The sequence below is a fragment of the Lynx rufus genome, unplaced genomic scaffold (genome assembly GCF_022079265.1).
Source record: "Lynx rufus isolate CCGP_SWC_20201006 ecotype Redwood Valley unplaced genomic scaffold, mLynRuf1.p SCAF_1, whole genome shotgun sequence".
In the NCBI taxonomy this organism is placed as follows: Eukaryota; Metazoa; Chordata; class Mammalia; order Carnivora; family Felidae; genus Lynx; species Lynx rufus.
Window position 1 is genome coordinate 48,201,693 of NW_025814823.1, and position 18,616 is coordinate 48,220,308.

Here is an 18,616-nt window from a genome sequence, read left to right on the forward strand (position 1 = left end):
CGACTTGAAGCTGGTTTCTTCTCTGAAAGTGTCACATTCATTTTGCCCACCTGCCAAAGCCTCCCTGACTGGAATGGCATCTTCTAAACTCTTCCTTATTTCCTCTTTTAAGTCACCTTATATACTACCCATCAAGCTTTTCTGGTACTTGGTCAAGTCAGTCAGGAACAACATGTGTATTTTAAATATGATTGTCTGAAAAGAGGGATTGAGACAAGACTAGTCTGAAATAGCCTATACCTGGAAAAGAAAATAAACAAAATAATATGATAATGGTACAAATATAGGCATATGTGTTGATGGTACAGTAAAAGAGGCCAGAAAGGAAATCTAATGAATTTTGAAATGTCACATAGCTAACATTTACTGATTACTTACTATGTATGGGATGCTGAATTCACTTGTCACAGTGAGTGGATGAGAATGTCATTTGAGATGAAGGGGTTGAAGCCTGCAGGAACTTTCCCCAGGTGAGCTGGGCTGGAGCTAATGTGAAATCCAGCCCACTGGGCCTCAGAGACATATCTTAACCTTTACACTCTACTGCTCTGGAAAAAGGAAGTTTAATAAAGCATTTGGGAGAGTAATCATTAACTAATAAGTATTTGGGGGTATAATTAGCCTTATGGTATTTTATACCATTAGCCAAAATGAACCAAGAGAAGTGATACATATATATTTAGGCCATGGAAAAAAAACACTAGAAACCACAACATAAAATTCATTTCAACTTTGTAGGAATGATAATTTTCTAATTATTGAACAATACAAAACATGACAGGGACAAAGTCACACATTTGTCTGTAATTTACCACAAGTTATAGTATTGAGTTTTAAACTTCATCACAATTAAAAACAATAAAACAAAACTTTAAAAACTAACAGAACAAGAAAACACTTGTAATGAGTATGATTAATAGAATTGGTGCATCCAACATATAAAGAGCTTTAATGTTTATGAAAAAAAACAAGGATCTCAAAGAGCGAAATTGGCAAAAGTGATTCACATAAGAAGAAATACGAACAAAAATGAATGAATATATCGGTCAGGCCACATACAGAGTGTTACAATTATTTATTTAAACTAATTTTGTTGTAAAAGGGATATAGAAAAATTAAATATGTCACAAAGACCAATGAGAATGATGAAGTGATCCAAAACAATTTTAAACAAGGAATGGTGTACAGAGAAGTTACCAGGGAAAGGAGATTCAGAAAGTAACAGGAGATGATGCCAAACAAGGTGCCCGGTGGTCATGTTTGGTTCACAGGACTACCAGGCCTTGAGCTGGAAGGAGGCTCAGAAATTAGGATGTAGCTCATGGCCGTAGTTATCAAATTATAACATGCATCGAAATCACCTTAGAACTTGTTAACACGAAGCCAGGTATCACTCCCAGTTTCTTATTCAGTGGGTTTGGAGGGAGGCCACTGCCTCATTTCTAGGAGGTTCTCAGGTGATGCTGATGCTACTGGTCTGGGGCCCACACTTTGAAACTGCTGGCTTATAGAATCACCTGGAGACATACAGCTGAAGACAGGAAGCACAGTGAAATCAATAATGGAGAAAACGAGGGGTGGAGGGAGAGAAGGAGACAGAAAAGGATGGAGAAAGAGAGAAGGAGAAGCAGTTAAGTATTTAAGGAGGCAACAATGAAAAAGGAAAATATTTTTCTCATTAGAAAGTATCTAGCCAGGGCAGCTGAGTAGGGCTAGAGTGAATTACAAGACTGATATCACTCTAAATTTATCATCACCATTTTCTCACCCTTCTCTACCCTCCTTCCTTCCCTTTCCTGTTAATGATTTTGTGACTAATAATCTACTGTACTTCAGCCCCCTGCACCCTCAAAATGCATCCCAGCCTTCACCCCTAGCACGCATTCCTGAACTCTCCAAAGCCCATCTCCTACCTTCACCTCACCATTGAAATGATTTTCTTAAAAGTCACTGAATCTGTAGATCTGTTCTCAGTCCTATGTCCTTGACACATCAACAGTGTTTGTCGGTTCATTTCTCCCTTAGTTTATATGACACATTAACCTGCTTTTCCCAAATATTGGGTCTCTGACCCGTATCTTTAATTTTCTCCTTGTTTACAAAGCTTATATTTTAGAGTAAATCTTCTGGAATAAATTCTTCTCAGATTCTACAAAATTGCTTTCTTGTACCAGAGGAGATAACTATGCTTTGCCCACTTGGGCACAGGGAGACAGTAACTTTCAGTATTTATCATTTAGTAAGTATTTATTAAGTATCTATGGAATGTCATGCCCTGGTGACACTGCGGTGCACTAGCTTGATAAAGCCTTTGCACCTGTGAACCTGACATTCACAGGAGAGGATATAGGCAATACCCTGGTTAACACATGAATATAACAATACCCTGGTTAACACATGTAATATGAATACATTAGATAATTAAAGCTGGTGAAAAATACTCTAAAAAATAATAAAACAAATTGATATAGTAGTGTGTCAGGAGGGGAGGCAGTAGTTTGGGTAAGGAAAATCAGGAAGTTATCTCTGAAGAGGTGACTTTGAGCTGAGATCTGAATAACAAAAGGAAACAAGCCACGTGAAGATTTGAGGACAAAGTCTTTAAACAATAGGAAGGAAGTCAATGTGGATGGAGTGTAATAAGTAAAGTGGGAGGGGTAGGTAATGGGGCAGAAAGACAAACAGGACCAGACCATATGGGGCCTTGAAGGCCATAGTGACATGTCTAGATCTTTTTTTTTTTAAAGTTTTATTTAGTTATTTGAGAGAAACAGAGACAGTGCTCGTGGGGGAGGGGCAGAGAGAGAGGGAGAGAGAGAATTCCAAGTAGGCTTCACGCTGTCAGTGCAGAGCCCAATGCAGGGCTTGAACTCATGAAATTATGAGATCATGACCTGAGCTGAAACCAAGAGTTGGACACTTAACCAACTGAGCCACCCAGGTGCCCCATTGAGCTTATTCTTTTTTTTTTTTTCCTTTCAGATTTTTTATTTTAAAGTAATCTCTACACCCAATGTGGGGCTCGAACTCACAACCTGGAGATTAAGAGTTGAACATCCCACCAACTGAACCAGTCAAGTGTCCTTTGGATCTTATTCTTTATTTCTTTCTTTATGTTTTGAAGGAGAGAGAGAGAGAGTGAGTAGGGGAAAGGCAGAGAGAGAGGGAGAGAGACAGAATCCCAAGCAGGCTCTGCACTGTCAGAGTGGAGCCCTATGTGGGGCTCGAAATCATGAACCATGAATGAGATCATGATGTGAGCCGAAATTACAAGTCAGATGCTTAACCAACTGACCTACCCAGGCAACCCTTGGATATTATTATTATTATTACTACTACTACTATTATTATTATTATTTGGATCTTATTCTCAGCGTGATAAAAATTCATTGGAGAATCTTAAACAAGTCATTTATTTTGGATAAAGATGATAAGGATGAATGTTTGACCACATGTAGCTTTCTCCTTTTATTCCAAAGACTTTTCTGAAATAATAGTGAAGGAATAAAAAAAGGCACAAAACTTTAAGAACAATGAAAAAAGGAAAGGAGAGAGCAGGAAATGAAGCATTACCACATATTTTTGGAAAATGCAAACAGATAGAGGAATGGTAACTGATTTAGATAGAAGTGGGTAATTATAGCCTAAAGTATGTGCAGAGAGTAACAAAGATGAGTGAGTCAATTCTTACTGACCAGGATTTGAAGTCATGGGGTTCCAAAGGGAGGAGGGCAGGGGAAAGGCCTAGAAATAGAGGGATTGGATGGAAGTTTGAATGCAAAGCTATTAGTCTCAAGATAATCATGACCAGTCATGCATCAAGATGATGTCCTCTCTGGGAAGAAAAAGGGCATACACTCGATGGAGTATTTGAATTTGAGTAGTGAAAGAATGAGGGGCACATGGGAAAATGAAAGATGGGTATGTGCAACTTGGGAATGAAAATAGATTAACCTAAAGCTTGCAAACTGAGTAGAGTAATTCTCATTCCCTTTTAATTGCCTATTGTATGAACATTGGTCTTTACTACATAGGCAAGAAACTCAGAGAACCTTTTCTTGGGAGAAATAGAAAAACTCTAGAGAACATACATCCACGTAATTCTCTGATTATTCAGATTTCAGTGGAGCCCAGCACTTGATCAGTCCTGATCATGGATCGGATCTGGTTTCCAAGCATTATTAAATATAAACTCTGAAATAATAATAATCAGACATTTGAGAAAAACCTTCAATTTAATCTCCCTAATAAAAAAAAGAGAGGTAAAAGCAAATAGAATAGAAAATTCTGGAGGAAACAGAGGTAAATCAAAGAACAAAATAATTATTTTTTAAAGTTTTTAATATCATCAGGAAGATAAGATATTGCATATCTAACACAAGATCAGAAAACTATAAGAAAAGAATCAACAAAGAAAACAGGTTTAGATGAAATGAAAAATACAAAAAACTAGTTGGAAAATAAAGTATAATAAAACTTCCAAAAAATAGAACAAAAACTAAAATGGTGGGAAAAAAAAAGAAAAGGAAAGACAATTCTTGGAGGACCAAGGTGTCTAACATTTAACTTAGAGTATTTCAGAGAGCTAAGAAAAGACAGAAGATTGTGAAAAAAATAATACAAGAACATTTCTTCCAATTAAAGGACATGAATCTTTAGATTGAGAAAGTTGACAGAATACCCAGGAGAATGAATAAAAAAGACCTACTTCAAGACATACCATCCTGACACATAAGAACACCATGCTGAGAGAGGCTTCTAGAAGCTTCCAGAGATAGAAAAAAATAGGCTTAAGGGAATAATTTGCAACACACCATTCAAGTTTTCAATTGTTACATTACTGACAAAAAGTAACAGAAGAATACTTACAAAGTACCAAAGAAAATTATTTTCAACCTTAAATTTTATACCCAGTCAAATTATCATCAAGTTTAAAGGTAAAATAAAATTATTTTCAGACATTTGAGTCATGTAGGATCTTAAAAAAATTATACCTGCAAGTAAGACCCAAAATATGTATAGAAATATAACTACCCAGCTCTAGAATTAAACTATATTTAAACAAACAGACTCATGAAAACCCTGGTAAGTCGTTTAATAAGAAAATAGCAATGTGACTATTCTGAGGGAAGTGGGAGGAGAAGTGGAGAATGGTGGTTGATATAGGAGAGTGAAGTCTTCACCAAACAAAAAGGAAGCCCCTAGAAAATATCCAAATTCACAAAACAAGAAATGTCAATCATGTTATTTGGAAATATGAAAGTAAATGGCACAAGAAACAAGATAATACAACATAAGAAGCCATGACATAAGGAACTTCTTTTTTTAAATATTTATTTATTTTTGACAGACAGTGTGAGCAGGGGAGGGGAGAGAGAGGGAGATTTGTTGGACAAATCATCTCTGTGGGTATTAAGTGACAAAGATGGCCCAAGAGCAGTCCTAAGTGAGTTTAAATTCTCAATAAAATCGGGTAATAGCCAAGGGAGGTTAGTAATAAAAATGAAAAAAAAGTAGATAAATGGTCTCCATTTGTCAGGGCTTTTGATGGAAAGAGGGAAATGACCCAAAAATGCAATGTATCCCCAACTCCAGGCTCTTGTGTGCAAAGATTCACGAGGACAAAAAAGCTTCCGCCAGAAGGCTGTAGAGGGACTTGTGACCTGTGGTCAAAACCCCTCACTTGCACTGGCCCCACCTAGGGCAGCTGTAAGCTTTTTATATTTGTCAGTTTCATACACATTGTCCCAGGTTTATATTTTGTTATTTTACTTGTTTTCTTTTCTTTAAAACTGTTCCCCAAATTGTATACATTTCAGAACTCTGAAGAGCCTGGATCCACCCTTGCTTGGAGGAATGGGCGGGGTGGGACTGCAGATAGTTTCAGTTAAAGAAAGTCAAGAGAGCATTCAGAGAACAGGTTGATGAAACGGGAATTTGCCAATGACGCATGGTGAGATTCAGAGAGTATACTGGAGGGATAGAATCAGTTTCCCAGGGGACTCATAAATTACCATCAGCAGAGAAAAAGTGAAACACAGATCCTTGAAGTTTTTCCTTGACTTCCTTTCTGGAAGTTCCTTTTTGAAACAAAGCATGTCCCTTTTGACACTTTGAATATACTTGCCTTGGTCTACTGGTTGAATGACTTGACACAAAAAAGATAAAGATAAAAATAAACCATTCATTTTTGGCGTGGGCAAAGATTTTTAACGGACTGAGCCAACCAGGCGCCCCTGTGTGGGCAAAGATTTTTAAAGCAGGACATGAAAAGTGCTAATTTGAAGGGGGAAAATAATAAATTGATCTGCATTAAAATTGATAGCTGTTCCTCAAAGACAGCATTAGAAGAGTAAAAAAAATCAGGGTGTCTGGGTGGCTTAGCTGGTTAAGTGTCTGACTCTTGGTTTCTGCTCAGGTCGTGATCTCATGGTTCATGAGATCAAGCCCCATGTCAGGCTCTGTGCTGACAGTGCAGAGCCTTCTTGGGATTCTTTCTCTCCCTCTCTCTCTGCCCCTCCCCTGCTCTCTCTCTCTAAATAAGTAAATAAATAAACGTTAAAAAAAAGTTAAAAAAAGATTAAAAAAATCAAGACACAGATGAGAAAACACATTACTTGTAATATTGTATGCAAATTATACTAACCAGGAACTTGTATGAAGAATTATTAAGGGACACCTGGGTGGCTCAGTCGATTGAGCGTCAATTGAGTCAATTGAGCGATTGGCTTTTGATTTCGCTCAGGTCATGATCTCAGTCATGGGATCTAGCCCTGTATCGGGCTCTGCACTGCCAGCACAGAGCCAGCTTGGGTTTCTGTCTCTTTCCCTCTCTCTGCCCCTACCGCCTTCAGTGCATGTGTGTGTGTGTGTGTGTGTGTGCATGTGTGCTCACTCTCTCAAAATAAAGAATTATTAACAGCTACAGTCTATGTGATTTTTGTTGATTTTAATTCCAGCCTTTACCTTATGTATACATTTTTGTTTTATTATTGTGTTTCCGCTTTATTTTACAAAAGTGGGATCATGCTCTGTGTTAGTTTGTACCCTATCTCCCTCACTCAATTTAGTAGTGTATAAGTAGTAGAATCTTAGAAATATAAGGCACAAATAAAACATATCGTCTAATCATTTTTTTAAAAAAGTCAATGTCATTTCATTTTGTTAATTGGGATGTAATTGACATATAACATTATATCAGTATCAGGTGTATAACATAATGATTTGATATTTGTATACACCATGAAACCATCACCACACTAAATCTAGTTACACTCATCACCACACATAGTTATAAAATTTGCTTTTCTTGTGATGAGAAGTCTTCAGATTCACTCTCCCAGCAGCTTTCAAACATACAGTATTGTTAACTGTTGCCACCACCCCCGAGGACCTTATAATTGGAAGTTTGAACCTTTTGGCCACCTTTACCCATTTTGCCCACCCTCCGCCTCTGGCACCACCAACCTGTTCTCCATTTCTTGTAGAGTTTTGGAGGAGTGAAGGGACTCCCTCCACGTTACATAACTGGTTGATCCTGGTGGAGCACTGTGTCCTGACCCCTGGTCCACTTCTCCGCTGGGGAGAGAAACTCTTCCGGAGAGCCTTGCATTAATCCTTTGCTTTCACCCTAGGTTGTACCCAAGTGGGTGCCTGCCCCTTTGTAAAAAAATATCTGTGAAAGCAATTTTCATCATTTGTTTCACAAGCTTGTGTTTTTGGGGGTGTCCAGATTCCTGTAGGGATGAAATTTTGACGAATTATAATATCCCTTCGTCTCCAGGATAAAAAAGAAAAACTCTTGAGGAGTAAGAAGGAAGAGAAACATTCACTGCTAAGAAAGGTTCAGGTTGCAAATTTCTCTTGCTTATTTATTGAGGTTAAAAGTTAAACTGGATTAGGACAATCATATTTTTCTGACACGTTGACTTGCTTCTTAAGAAAACATATTTAGCTTTTCTTCTTCATGAATCATTTCAGTAGAAGAGCCAGGAGTTATGTTCTTATGCTGAGTAGAAACACTGAAGGCCCCTTTGTGAGGGATTTAGCCAGCCACATGTATTTATTTGGCTCATTTTCCCCCTCTGGGCTAAATCTTGATTTAAAATTTGTGTGTGGACCAGAAGGAGAGGCATTTGGGCTCATTTCTGTGATTTTCCATAGACAAAATTAGCACCGAATTTATGGGCCCGATAGCATTGTTTTCCAAGCCACGGGCAGGAAGTTTTTCTCTTTGTCATCATTTCCTTCTTTGCCACTTCCCTACAGTTACTCTTTCTCCTGGTTCCCAAAATCTGGCTCATTTTGTGCTGGGGAGTGAGAAGAAATGGGGCTGAGAATAAAGTGAAGAGGTGCCAACCTTTAGAATAACAACAATTTGATATTAATAAATCTTCCCTTCAAATGGACTGCTCCACTCATAAAGCTGATTTATGCTGTCACATATGGGACCTTTCATTTCACGTGACCCTTTTGTTTGCAGAGGTCATAACCTCTGCATGTAGAAATTTCCCATTATCATTGTTGGAAGGTTTCAGGTATGAGGCACACTTTCCATTTAGGTCTTCAGTAGAATATAAATATGACCTATTTTCTTTGTTTTGAGAGAGAATTAAATTTCACACCCACCTAATCAAAAATGGCTGGAAATTACTCATCATGACATTTCCCCCCTTCAAAATAGGGAAATAACTTTAGGATTTTTATTCTGATTGTAAATAATTTAGGCAATACAAACACATATAAAGGAGAAAGTAAAAATTCTACGTAATCCTACCACTGAAAGATAACTTGATGTAATTTTAATGTATATTCTTCTTTTAAAAAAAATGAGATTCTACTATAAACATTCTTTTGTAACAAGTCTTTTTTAGTTAAATGTATATTGGTCTTTTTATATGTCAATAAATATAAATTTATATCCTTAATAAATAATATTCCATCTATAAATGTACCATCTTTATTTGATTCAGTATTGATAGACAGTTAGCTCTTTCTAATTTTTGCCAATGTGCGAATCCCTGTGATGTATACCTTTATATATAATACTCTGTGCTCTGCTCCAATCAATTCCTAGGGAATAATCCTTAAGAGGAGAATTTCTCTGTACATCACTGAGGTTTGTAACGCATTATCACCATATTGCTTTCTAGAAAAGTTTCACTGCCTTACCTTCTCACCAAGAATGTATGAAAATGACTTGTTTCCTTCAACCTCATCAGGATAGACATTTGCATTTTAAAAATTCTTTCTCTGCCCACTAGGTAAAAGTAATATTGTTATGTTAACTTGAATTTCTTTGATTATCAATGAGGCTGAATATCTTTTCTTATTCGTTATTTGTGTCTTAAGATGTAAATTCTCTTTTGAATTCTTTGTCCATTTTTCTATGAAACCATTTCTTTAAATTGATTTTTGAGAACTTCTGGATTAAGCGTGGACAACCTTTTGCCCACCATATATTTTACATGTTCTGTTTCTAGATTTTTGTTTATGGTGGGTTTTGCTCTACAAATTTTATTCTTATTTGGTCCAATCTACTGTGCCTGATCAATAATTTCTGAATTTGGGTGTTACATTCAGAAAGGCCTTCTAAACTAATTTTTAAAGAGAGATAAAGAAATATGTACTAGCCTCCTTGCACACTCAGTAATGGATAATATAAATAGATTAATAACAGAAGAGTCTGGATTACTGGAGGACTTCAGATTGGATAATTTTTAAACATAGAATTTTCAGAAATTTTTACTCATGGAGATTAACTTACAGTAAATCAATGAAAGACCAAAAAAAATCTGTCATTCACAATTACTTTGTGATTATAATTTTGTAGAACTTATTAGACTTAATTTACATTTAGGTATTTGTCATTGGTTGACATTTATTCTTTCTGTCTTTATTCCATACTAAGATATCCATTTTTGCTTTTCTGGTGGGTATTCAGTTCAATTAAGGTAAGGCTGAGTAAATTAAAAATATTGAAAAGTACAATGCGTAAAAGTCTATTTAAAGTGATACAGTGACATCATAACAAAAATTAGTATATTCATACTTCATAAACTAATGTTTAAATTGACTTAATTATTGTTTCCATGTTGTTTGCAGCATGACTTCTGCCTACCAGTGATTTGGCACAGGTTTCCATTTGCTTTGGTCCTGTTATCTTTCCTGGTTCTGTATATCATGTTTGTGTTATTGTTTGCTATATTGGGACCCATTAATAAAATGTTAACTTGAAAACTTGCTGTGAAAACATTTCATAGTCTTGGATCCAATCTGTGTAATTTACTCAGGTTGTAGGTAAAACACTCAATGCCTTCTATTGTTTTTTTTTTTTAATTTTTTTTTTAACGTTTATTTATTTTTGAGACAGAGAGAGACAGAGAATGAACGGGGGAGGGTCAGAGAGAGGGAGACACAGAATCTAAAACAGGCTCCAGGCTCTGAGCAGTCAGCACAGAGCCTGATGCGCGCTCGAACTCACTGACCGCGAGATCATGACCTGAGCCAAAGTCGGACACTTAACCGACTGAGCCACCCAGGCGCCCCACAATGCCTTCTATTGTATTGCATCTAGCTTGGGTCCTCATGAAAATTCAAGTGTAAAATGCTTTATATAAGATGACTATGCTTTTTATCCAAAGTACAGTATCTTTAAGAGTAGAAGGATTGTAGAGACTATTTTTAAAAAACCGTTTTTTAATGTTTATTTTTTTGAGAGAGAGAGAGAAAGTGTGAGCAGGAGAAGGACAGAGAGAGAGGGAGACACAGAATCCAAAGCAGGCTCCAGGCTCTGAGCTGTCAGCACAGAGACAGAAGCAGGGCTCGAACCCATGAACTGTGAGATCATGACCTGAGCAAAGTTGGACGTTTAACCGACTGAGCCACCCAGGTGCCCCAGGATTGTAGAGATTATTAATAACTAAGCCAGAATAACAGGAATAAACTGGAAATATCCCAGGTAAACCAGGGTAAAGGATAACCCTATTTAGAGAAAGATTATAAAATACATGTGGGGATATTATCATAATTGAAAATAAATTTCTTCTTGAAATTGCTTATTTAGATATATTTCTTAATGTTCTGACATAAGAAGATAGATTCTATACTAACTCCTTAATCTGGTTATCTTTCATTCAATTTAAAGCTTCCTAGTCCCCATTCCTAATAAGATATAATTTTTCTTTCTTCTTTTTTCTTCCTTCCTTCCTTCCTTCCTTCCTTCCTTCCTTCCAGTCTCTTTCCCTCCCTCTCTCCATCCCTCTCTTCCTCCCTTCCTTGTTTCGTTTCTTTTCTCTTTTTTTTATTAAAATTTTTTTTAATGTTTATTTATTTTTGAGAGAGACAGAGACAGAATGAGAGTGGGTTAAGGGCAGAGAGAGAGGGAGACACAGAATCCAAAGCACCCTCCAGGCTCTGAGCTGTCAGCACAGAGCCCAACATGGGGCTCAAACCCACGAGCTGTGAGATCATGACCTGAGCTGAAGTCGGATGCTCAACAGACTGAGCCACCCAGGCGCCCCTCTTTCTTTCTTTTCCTTTCCTTTCCTCTTTCTTTCCTTTCCTCTTTCTTTTCTTTCCTCTTTCTTATTCTCTTTCTTTCTTTCTTTTCTTTCTTTTCTCCCTCCCTCCCTCCTTTCATTCCTTCCTTCCCTCCCTCTTTTCCTTCCTTCCCTCCTTCTTTCCTTCCTTCTTTCCTTCTTTCCTTCCTTCCTTCCCCCACAAGGTTGAGGAATGGAAGCAAAAAAAAAAAAACATTTATAGTAAGATACCTCAACCTGAAAAGGCTATGTTTATTTATGTAATCTGTGTATTTACTTGTTTTTGATGATTATGAAATGTTTGTAAGCCATTAGTTAGGGACTTACTGGATTAGAATGTAGTTTGTGTATAGTAAATATTAAGAACAGTAATAGCTAATGAGCAGTATAGCAGAGTATGAGTAAGCGGATAATAATAATAGTCATTCTACATATATTATCTTTAATCCTTATAAAAACCCTGTAAGGTACCATTAGCCCCATTTTACAGATGAGGAAAATGAGGTTCACTAGCTTGCTGAAGGCCACAAAGTTGGGATAAAAGATAACCACTGTCTGAATCCAAACCCCATGATCTTCACTGTACAAGTTGTGTCTCTCTTAAGACCTGGAAATTGCCCTTGTCTTCTCTCCATCATCATCTTAAATTTTCTCCACAATGATTAAAAACCTATAATTACAATATTGTGTGTCTTTCCAGCAAAAATAAATATGTTATTTATGTTGTCTATACAGTCAATTTCCTGGTCTACCTGTTATGTCTGCTTGGCCAACATGTTTCACCAAACAGAATTACAACAGTCTTCCACAACCAATGGCTGTATACCAGGGACAGGAGTGATAGTATTTACTCACTTAGCTACAATAGTTTTGGAGGTTGTAATGGACTAACAAATAATAATTTTTTCCTAAAACAGATTATAGACTTGCTTGTTTAGTCTCCAAAGATGGCAATCTGTCATAGTAGCCAGTTTAAGCCACTTCTAATTTTTTTTTTACATTTATTCATTTGAGAGTGAGAGAGACAGAGCATGAGTGGGGGAGGGGCAGAGAGAGAGGGAGACAGAATCAGAAGCAGGCTCCATCCAGGCTCTGAGCTGTCAGCCCAGAGCCCGACGCAGGGCTCGAACTCATGGACTGGGAGATTATGACCTGAGCCAAAGTCGGACACTCAACTGACTGAGCCACCCAGGCACCCCTAAGCCACTTCTTACATACTCTTTCTACTGTACCCCACAGCCATAGCACGCCCATCTCCCTGAGCCTCATTTAGGTAACAGGAGCACAGGTCCCTGATTTCTGTGGAAACTGTTCATAAAAACACAGTCTGATGAGTGGTAATGACACATTGATAAACACAAACACAATGCCATTGATTATATACAACAACAATATCTCACTAAGGGGATCTGCACTCGTGTGTTAGTAACCAGGACAAAGGCTAAATCAGAGCCCCATGTAGAAGCTGAGGTCCTGGAACATTGGGAACATTGGCTCTGAAAATTCTAGCACCTTTTATGTCCCTTCCCACTAATCTGTCCTGCAGTCCACCTACTAATACATTCTGGAGTCACTCTGAAGTCAAGGGCACATATTCCTGCTTTGAAACATTTGCAATCCAACTTCCTGAAGGCCAAAGTAGAGACTGTTGGCCTCTTTGCCAATTACTTTCTTTCTACTATCCCATGAAATCTACCATGCTGAATTGAATCATTTACTAGACAAGGTTCCAGTTGTAGTTCTCTTCTAACTTGATTCTTCCACCCTACCTATAATATATTAACATTCTCTTGATTATAAAAAACAACTCTCCCCTTCAAAAAAAGTCTCCCAACGAAAACTTCACATTTACTTAATAGTGCCTCCCGTTCAAATTCTTGCCCTATCGCTAGCTTTTTAAATTGATATTGACATACTTTTTCAAACTTCTTTTTCTATTTAAAAACATTACCAGTGATTTTTTTTTTAATTTGAAACAATCCCAGCCTTTCAGAAAATGGGCAAATACAGTATAAAGTACTTTTCTCCCTGAGCTGCTTGAGAGAAAGTTGCCGTCCCTCCTAAAATATTTATGATTTGGGACAGAGACTTCAGTAATGTTCATCTCTGTGTTCTCCGTAGTTAGAAACCATACTGGTTTCTCCATTGTTCTGCCATTGCAACTGCTGAGCCGTTTAGTTCAACTTCACTAGACGATGTTAAAGTCTTCTTCAAAGGAGATGCCAGACTTTCTGAAATAATCTGGTGTCTTCCACCTTCTTCACTAACCAGTCAGGCTGGGCTCTACTCTGGTCCTCTACAGGAAGCTCTCCTGTGAAGATCGTATCAGACCCGTAACCGTTCACACTCTGATGTTCTTACTCTCTATTCTTATCCTCTTTGGTTGCTCCGTAGCACTTGACATGTCTTACCTCCCTGTACTTTTTGAAACTGTCCTTGTGACTGGTTTCATTCACTTGTTTATTTATTCAGCAGATATCTGTTGTTGAGCACCTGATGTGATCCAGGCACTCTGTTAGGCATGTGGGTCCAATGGTGAGTATGACAGAGAAGCCCTCCATCCTTGTGAAGCTAACATCAAACTATATTAATTTTCTGAAACCACATGTTGCATCATCCACTATGTGCTCCTATGCTTATAATGCCTTCTCTTGAATTGAAAACAAACTTTCTAGTTCTTATTTAACAGCCTCCTATAATGATATCCTAGACTACCTTTCTAACGTTGCCTTCCATTACTGTCATACCTGACACCGGTAGTTTCTAAACAGAGCACCAAGGACCCCTGCCCTGGGGAACAAAATTATTGTGTCAATGGATCCATGAATCTATGTATACCTCAATATTAGACTGAATCAATACTATCCTTTGTACATCTCATCTCTATGTTGTTCAAATGTATATTGATGTTGTGGCAAATTTATTCCAAAGTGAATTTAGAGTGACTTTGTCTATGACAACGTTGTCTTGATATATTATTTTCTATGAAAGGCTACAATGATTTCCATATTGGGTGGGGCACAAACTCTTTTCGTGTTTACGAGTAAACCTAAGTTTCCAAAAGTCTTTATTCTAGCAAATGTGGACAATTTTTCCCCTCACTATCTTGCCTTCAAGTTTTTGCTAGAGTTCAGTTTCCTATGGCTTACTTTCTCCTTTAAAAATTCTTTCTAGAGGTATCTCAGTCAATTAAGCATCCGACTTCGGCTCAGGTCATGATCTCACAGTTTGTGAGTTCAAGCCCTGCATTCGGTTCTGTGCTGACAGCCCAGAGTCTAGAGCCTGCTTCAGATTCTGTGTCTCCCTCTCTCTCTGCCCCTCCCCTGCTCACACTCTGTCTCTGTCTCTCAAAAATAAATAAATGTTAAAAAAATTAAAAAATTCTTTCTGGGGGTGCCTGGGTGGCTCAGTCGGTTAAGTGTCTGTCTCCTGGTTTCGGCTCAGGTCATGATCTCACGGTTTGTCAGTTCGAGGCCCGCGTCTGGCTCTGTGCTGGCAGCATGGAGCCTGCTTGGGATTCTCTCTTTGTCCCTCTCTCTCTGCCCCTCCTCTGCTCTCACCCATACTGTCTCTCTCAAAATAAATACAAATAAGCTTAAAAAAAATAAAAATTCTTTCTAAGGTTCAGTTTTTGTTTAAAAAATTCTCTACTGCAAGGTGCCTTTTCCTGTTGTAATCTTTCCCTGGACTATCCTTTTCTATGATTATCCCAGTGCTATATGTAAGAGACTATGTTTAACTTGTTTTTGTGTACCTGAAACACCCAGCATAGTGCTACACATCATATGAGCAGAAAAGCTTGTCACGTTGACATAAAGATTGTCCTGAAAATAATCAGTATCAATAAATATATAACATAAAACTCATACACTAGAGTCAACAGAAATAAGGTGACATATTTCATTTATTTATTTATTTATTTATTCAATTATTTATTTATTTTGAGAGAAAGAGAGAGCAAGTGCGTGAGCAGGGGAGGGGCAGAGAGAGAGAGGGAAAGAGAGAATCCCAGTCAGGCTCCACACTCAGCATAGAGCCCCACACGGGGCTCCATCCCATGACCACAAGATCACTACTTGAACCAGTATCAAGAGTCAGCTGCTTAAGCAACTGAGCCACCAGGTGCCCTAAGGTGACATACTTCAATTATTTTTTACTTTAATAAAAAAAAAATTGTATGAATCCCCCATTATGCTACTTTAGAGCTTGTAGAGCTCTAGAATTTATCCTGCTTTTCAGCTATTTTTAGCCCCTATACCTAGTGCACAAGAGGCTGAATTAACTCATGTTTATTTCACATGCAAAATAAATTTTCTCTTATAGATAATATAAGAATCTACCTCCTAACAATAGTGCCTAATTAGTGTATTTCTATGAAGGACTAACTTATCAAAGTTAAGGGAGGAACTCATCCTTGGTATTGTGTTGTGAAGGAAATCTTACCATTATGTACTGCACAACTCTGAGAGATTTTTAAGTTATCACTGGGGACAGAGACTATCTCTTTCATCTCTGTACTTTTCTACTCATAGAGAAAACATATTGCTTCACATGTCAAGTGTGTTCAAAGCATCTAGTAAGTGAACACACACCTGAAACAGCCACAAGGCAGCCTCTGTGCTGAGCATGAATTAGGTCTAGTTAAGTCAAACAGGCCTCCCGAGTGATAATTACTTACTTACTATCAAGGCCCAATGCATAGGATAGGCCTTCATCTATATTTACATAAGAGAAAAATATTAAACCCTATTATGCCTCTTCTTTCTCCCATTTTATCAAAATTGTATGGTATATTTTTTCTCACTCTATTCACAGAGAATGATAACAATTTCAAAAAAAAAATCTGTGCCTTCCTCGGTTACCAGTGTTCAAACTACATACTGCTTTTAGATCAGTTACAGCTGGACAGGTATACATCTGAGAATAGGAAACTGCAAAGCGATCCTCGGAGACCTTCCAGAATTGCAAACTATAACTTTGGCTAGTCTCTATCAATCAAGAGAACCTGGTGATGGGGAGTTCAGAAGTCCATTTTTCCCTTGCCCTTTATCTGTGACTTACATTTATTAGAGAATGGGTTATTATCGGTTGAGATTCAGGATATCACTTCTTCGCCAGTTTAGAGACCAGTCATTCTGACTTTAACTGGGAAATCATCTCAAAATTAGAAGTGATGCTTCTGCATAAAGAAAAATTTCTTCTTGTCTTAGTGAGAACAGAGTACTGAAAAAAAGTCATGAGGCCTGAATAAGAGAGAATTTCCTAGGGAAGGATTGAGAACTGCAAGCACGGGTACACTTTATACAATTGTGACCTGGGATCAAAGCGGCTTGGTGGGACTGACCGAAACCGTCCCCCTCCCACTGCAGAGCCAGGAACAGAATTTGGGAAATCCCATGAGACTGAATTGGGACTACAGTCAGAATGATAGTCATATAAATTTAGAAACTAACTCCTCATGGCAGTAGGATTAGGAAAATGTCCTGAAGTTCAATTGATTCTATCATCAGACAGCTATTTTTAAAAATGTTTTTTAAAACCTCCATATAGTCTTACTGGGGTGCGGTGCTTACTTCCTCCTTCCTTTATCTTGGCAGAACATCCCCATAATCAGTTTCCCACAAGGAAATGCCAAATCCTAACATCAGACGGTTAGAGCAAATAAAAATTATTCCACATTTTCCTTTGCTGAAGAATCATTAGTACCATTACCATTAAATCTTTAAGAATATATCCAATTGTTGAATACATTTCTAGGAACTGGAACATATATTTTTAAAGATCTTAGCTTGGGGCGGCTGGGTGGCTCAGTCGGTTGAGTGTCCGACTTCAGCTCAGGTCATGGTCTTGCGGTCGTGGGTTCGAGCCCTGCATCGGGCTGAGTGCTGACATGACAGCTCAGAGCCTGGAGCCTGCTTCCAGTTCTGTGTCTCCCCCTCTCTGTCTCTCTCCCGCTCACGTGCTCACGCTCTGTCTCTTTCTCTCAAAAATAAGTAAACTTAAAAAATAAATAAAGATCTGAGCTTTCATAAAAATCCAACCAAAGAAGAGAGTAAAGCGTGATAGTAATGAGACAACTAATCAGACATACTTTGAAGGTCACCAGGCTTTATCAGAAATGAGGATGTTTTAAGACAGGCTCTTTTCCTGCAACTCCTCAAATCCAAGTGTAGGCTGAGAGTTGGGGGACGGGAAGGGGAGGCTGTCACAAGGTGTCCCTGTCCTGGAATTGCTAGGGTCCAATCATAATAGTTGAGAAGATGCCCAAGGAGGAGGGTAACATTCTGACTCATCAAGATTTATAGTCAAGCTTAACACCTCCTCCCACACTGAGAATCAAACAAGGATCATGCACTGTCCTCAGCCACAGGTGTGAGCCAAAGCAGCCTGAACTTGCTATTATCCCTCTTCAGACCTCTGTTAAATTGTTAACCTGCCACTTAACACTAGTCCTGGGAGGTTGCTTGATTGTCTTTATCAGTTGAAGAAAAAACAAAAAGGCAAGGAGGCCTCGTTCTTTTTTAGGTTTCACCCTGAGGGGCACCCACACTGGATAATCCAATTTAAGGACACTATCTTGGCTTTTCCAGTTCTGTTCACAGCAAAATGAACTGAGTAGAGCATTCAGACTTGCACTTAGAGTGGTATCAGTGCTTTCCATCCTCTTTGGAAGGGACAAAAATACTTTCTACCAAAATGTTGCTTCCCATTCTTTCTTTAAAAAATACTCTCCAAATATCCATGCCATTTATTCTTATTATTGCTATTCTTATTATGCGAGAGTGAATTATATTCACTCATTAAGGAGATCCATTGATGTGCTAACATGCTAACATGATTTTCTTTACATCTTATCATACATTATCAAAGTCCCCAAAGTCCAAAGTGCAAAGTGTGACATCATTAGTGGTTTCAGTTAGCAAGTTTAAACAGATTTGTGTAAGAGTCATGGGTATTTTTTTTTATGACAAATCATCATTTATTTAAATCTAAGTAAATATCTACCAACTTGTGCCAAAACAAGGTGTTCATGCTTTACTTGATTCTTTAAATCGTATTGTACTCAAATAATGGCT